Source organism: Pieris napi, chromosome 2 (genome assembly GCF_905475465.1).
Source record: "Pieris napi chromosome 2, ilPieNapi1.2, whole genome shotgun sequence".
Taxonomy (NCBI): Eukaryota; Metazoa; Arthropoda; class Insecta; order Lepidoptera; family Pieridae; genus Pieris; species Pieris napi.
The window spans coordinates 7,727,600-7,733,599 of NC_062235.1; positions in this window are offsets into that span (position 1 = coordinate 7,727,600).

Consider the following 6,000-nt stretch of genomic DNA (forward strand, 5'->3'; position numbering starts at 1 on the left):
GAAAATGAATTTGCCAGACATTAATTCGGTTGTTAAGTCTTGAATTAAAATGATAAAGTTTTGCAGTATGATGAAGCATTGCATTTTAAGAAGCGTAATTTTTGATTTTTCCTTTTTAAATACGTCTACCTGACATACTTTTTTTATTGCCAGACATTTTTCACGTTGCTAACTATGTGCCAGACGCGATTTTAAGTTTTATTTTTATGAAAATTTCAAAGCATTTTAGAATGTCTGTAATTTTAATATTATGTTATTTAAATATAAGGAAAACTGAAAATGAATTTGCCAGACATTAATTCGGTTGTTAAGTCTTGAATTAAAATGATAAAGTTTTGCAGTATGATGAAGCATTGCATTTTAAGAAGCGTAATTTTTGATTTTTCCTTTTTAAATACGTCTACCTGACATACTTTTTTTATTGCCAGACATTTTTCACGTTGCTAACTATGTGCCAGACGCGATTTTAAGTTTTATTTTTATGAAAATTTCAAAGCATTTTAGAATGTCTGTAATTTTAATAGTATGTTATTTAAATATAAGGAAAACTGAAAATGAATTTGCCAGACATTAATTCGGTTGTTAAGTCTTGAATTAAAATGATAAATTATTGCAGTATGATGAAGCATTGCATTTTAAGAAGCGTAATTTTTGATTTTTCCTTTTTAAATACGTCTACCTGACATACTTTTTTTATTGCCAGACATTTTTCACGTTGCTAACTATGTGCCAGACGCGATTTTAAGGTTTATTTTTATAAAAATTTCAAAGCATTTTAGAATGTCTGTAATTTTAATATTATGTTATTTAAATATAAGGAAAACTGAAAATGAATTTGCCAGACATTAATTCGGTTGTTAAGTCTTGAATTAAAATGATAAATTATTGCAGTATGATGAAGCATTGCATTTTAAGAAGCGTAATTTTTGATTTTTCCTTTTTAAATACGTCTACCTGACATACTTTTTTTATTGCCAGACATTTTTCCCATTGTTAACTATGTGCCAGACGCGATTTTAAGTTTTTTTTTATAAAAATTTCAAAGCATTTTAGAATGTCTGTAATTTTAATATTATGTTATTTAAATATAATAAAAACTGAAAATGAATTTGCCAGACATTAATTCGATTGTTAAGTCTTGAATTAAAATGATAAAGTATTGCAGTATGATGAAGCATTGCATTTTAAGAAGCGTAATTTTTGATTTTTCCTTTTTAAATACGTCTACCTGACATACTTTTTTTATTGCCAGACATTTTTCACGTTGCTAACTATGTGCCAGACGCGATTTTAAGGTTTATTTTTATAAAAATTTCAAAGCATTTTAGAATGTCTGTAATTTTAATATTATGTTATTTAAATATAAGGAAAACTGAAAATGAATTTGCCAGACATTAATTCGGTTGTTAAGTCTTGAATTAAAATGATAAATTATTGCAGTATGATGAAGCATTGCATTTTAAGAAGCGTAATTTTTGATTTTTCCTTTTTAAATACGTCTACCTGACATACTTTTTTTATTGCCAGACATTTTTCACGTTGCTAACTATGTGCCAGACGCGATTTTAAGGTTTATTTTTATAAAAATTTCAAAGCATTTTAGAATGTCTGTAATTTTAATATTATGTTATTTAAATATAAGGAAAACTGAAAATGAATTTGCCAGACATTAATTCGGTTGTTAAGTCTTGAATTAAAATGATAAATTATTGCAGTATGATGAAGCATTGCATTTTAAGAAGCGTAATTTTTGATTTTTCCTTTTTAAATACGTTTTCCTGACATACTTTTTTTATTGCCAGACATTTTTCACGTTGCATGAATTATTCATAACTTACATTTAGTAATTATGACAATTTAAATAAAGTGTTGATTATTAATTTTTAATCTAATTTTATATTCCTTTTTATGCTCGTACTACAAGCATTATACTGCAATACTTTTTCATTTTAATTCAAGGCTTAGTAATCGAATTAATGTCTGGCAAATTCATTTTCAGTTTTTCTTATATTTAAATAACATAATATTAAAATTACAGACATTCTAAAATGCTTGGAAATTTTTATAAAAATAAACCTTAAAATCGCGTCTGGCACATAGTTAGCAACGTGAAAAATGTCTGGCAATAAAAAAAGTATGTCAGGTAGACGTATTTAAAAAGGAAAAATCAAAAATTACGCTTCTTAAAATGCAATGCTTCATCATACTGCAATACTTTATCATTTTAATTCAAGACTTAACAATCGAATTAATGTCTGGCAAATTCATTTTCAGTTTTCCTTATATTTAAATAACATAATATTAAAATTACAGACATTCTAAAATGCTTTGAAATTTTTATAAAAAAAAACTTAAAATCGCGTCTGGCACATAGTTAACAATGGGAAAAATGTCTGGCAATAAAAAAAGTATGTCAGGTAGACGTATTTAAAAAGGAAAAATCAAAAATTACGCTTCTTAAAATGCAATGCTTCATCATACTGCAAAACTTTATCATTTTAATTCAAGACTTAACAACCGAATTAATGTCTGGCAAATTCATTTTCAGTTTTCCTTATATTTAAATAACATAATATTAAAATTACAGACATTCTAAAATGCTTTGAAATTTTTATAAAAATAAAACTTAAAATCGCGTCTGGCACATAGTTAGCAACGTGAAAAATGTCTGGCAATAAAAAAAGTATGTCAGGTAGACGTATTTAAAAAGGAAAAATCAAAAATTACGCTTCTTAAAATGCAATGCTTCATCATACTGCAATACTTTATCATTTTAATTCAAGACTTAACAATCGAATTAATGTCTGGCAAATTCATTTTCAGTTTTTATTATATTTAAATAACATAATATTAAAATTACAGACATTCTAAAATGCTTTGAAATTTTTATAAAAAAAAACTTAAAATCGCGTCTGGCACATAGTTAACAATGGGAAAAATGTCTGGCAATAAAAAAAGTATGTCAGGTAGACGTATTTAAAAAGGAAAAATCAAAAATTACGCTTCTTAAAATGCAATGCTTCATCATACTGCAATAATTTATCATTTTAATTCAAGACTTAACAACCGAATTAATGTCTGGCAAATTCATTTTCAGTTTTCCTTATATTTAAATAACATAATATTAAAATTACAGACATTCTAAAATGCTTTGAAATTTTTATAAAAATAAAACTTAAAATCGCGTCTGGCACATAGTTAGCAACGTGAAAAATGTCTGGCAATAAAAAAAGTATGTCAGGTAGACGTATTTAAAAAGGAAAAATCAAAAATTACGCTTCTTAAAATGCAATGCTTCATCATACTGCAAAACTTTATCATTTTAATTCAAGACTTAACAACCGAATTAATGTCTGGCAAATTCATTTTCAGTTTTCCTTATATTTAAATAACATAATATTAAAATTACAGACATTCTAAAATGCTTTAAAATTTTCATAAAAATAAAACTTAAAATCGCGTCTGGCACATAGTTAACAATGGGAAAAATGTCTGGCAATAAAAAAAGTATGTCAGGTAGACGTATTTAAAAAGGAAAAATCAAAAATTACGCTTCTTAAAATGCAATGCTTCATCATACTGCAATAATTTATCATTTTAATTCAAGACTTAACAACCGAATTAATGTCTGGCAAATTCATTTTCAGTTTTCCTTATATTTAAATAACATAATATTAAAATTACAGACATTCTAAAATGCTTTGAAATTTTTATAAAAATAAAACTTAAAATCGCGTCTGGCACATAGTTAGCAACGTGAAAAATGTCTGGCAATAAAAAAAGTATGTCAGGTAGACGTATTTAAAAAGGAAAAATCAAAAATTACGCTTCTTAAAATGCAATGCTTCATCATACTGCAATACTTTATCATTTTAATTCAAGACTTAACAATCGAATTAATGTCTGGCAAATTCATTTTCAGTTTTTATTATATTTAAATAACATAATATTAAAATTACAGACATTCTAAAATGCTTTGAAATTTTTATAAAAAAAAACTTAAAATCGCGTCTGGCACATAGTTAACAATGGGAAAAATGTCTGGCAATAAAAAAAGTATGTCAGGTAGACGTATTTAAAAAGGAAAAATCAAAAATTACGCTTCTTAAAATGCAATGCTTCATCATACTGCAATAATTTATCATTTTAATTCAAGACTTAACAACCGAATTAATGTCTGGCAAATTCATTTTCAGTTTTCCTTATATTTAAATAACATAATATTAAAATTACAGACATTCTAAAATGCTTTGAAATTTTCATAAAAATAAAACTTAAAATCGCGTCTGGCACATAGTTAGCAACGTGAAAAATGTCTGGCAATAAAAAAAGTATGTCAGGTAGACGTATTTAAAAAGGAAAAATCAAAAATTACGCTTCTTAAAATGCAATGCTTCATCATACTGCAAAACTTTATCATTTTAATTCAAGACTTAACAACCGAATTAATGTCTGGCAAATTCATTTTCAGTTTTCCTTATATTTAAATAACATAATATTAAAATTACAGACATTCTAAAATGCTTTGAAATTTTCATAAAAATAAAACTTAAAATCGCGTCTGGCACATAGTTAGCAACGTGAAAAATGTCTGGCAATAAAAAAAGTATGTCAGGTAGACGTATTTAAAAACGAAAAATTAAAAATTACGCTTCTTAAAATGCTTTTAAAATTCAGGATTATTACCTGGACAGATAGGATGCGCACTAATGAACGCAACCGCTACCGCCAGCCAGATTGCCCAGACTCTAACCGGAAGTGCAAGAAGGAAGACATATCACAAAATCAGCTGACCTGAAATTCTTTCTCGAAAACGTTGCTACCTCCCGTACTATAAGCATAATTAAAAATATCTGTGTATACTACAGACATCTATGGACAGATTAGAAAACTATCTTATTTCATTGTTAGTAGTGACATCTGGCAGACATAATTACACTTAGCACTGCATCAGCGCATGCGCTGTTCTACAATATAATAACGTTGTTCTAATTTGTCGCTAGATGTCGTTATATTTAATAATATATTAGTGAATTGGCGCCTCTTCTGATACACTTATAGAACTAAATTTTATATTTAATTGCGCTTAATCATAATTTCACTTTTGCATTCGCAGCTGCTAATAAAAAATTTGGATTAAAAACAAAATATCAACACGATAATATTAAGACGGACTCTTTCAAGCAGTAGTATCAACTATCAATGCATACACATAAAATATTGGGTATAGTACGATTTTTAACAATACACTTTTATACAAGAATATTTCAAAACCCAGTATTTCATCGCGCATGCGAAAAAAGGTGCTGCGCCGGATACGTATCTAAGTAAATTTTAGATTTCGCATTATAAGTAAAAATGCCGAACTTCTTGGGTGTGGTATATAGGTATATTTTTTCTAAGGTATTGTTTCTATTAAGTGCAACAAGTGAAGTAAATGTGTTATTAATATGGTGATGTAGATTTAAAAATAGATTTACTGTTTACTTAAGGTAAAAAAAGAAATTCTGGACTGAAAAAAGGACTAATGCAAAATCACACTATGGGTTCACTTAATTTAGTTCTAAGCTATGTAATTAGGGAAAAAGTACACAATTATTTTAAATCTATTCAACAATAGATGTCGCTACTGGCAGTATTCTTGACTGATCGATTTATTGATTCACATCTTTAAGCTATCTTATGTATGTATTTTCAGCCTTAAAGTTATTTATATTAAATTCCAACAAGAACACAGACACACGGGTCGTGTGTGCAAATATTATTATTATAAATTAAATTGGTTTAGGAAACTGGATTTTCTATAGTAATTTAAATACATTTTTTACCTATGCAGGTTTAAGGGTTATTTATAGCTCGAATATTACAACAAAATACACACTATAGTCTATAACTTATATTGTTGATAACTTTTATGTCTTTATGAAGATACAAAAAAAGCAAACGCCGTGTAAGATGCAGCTTTATTGGATTAAGATAAGCATCTAAAAGAACGGGTTA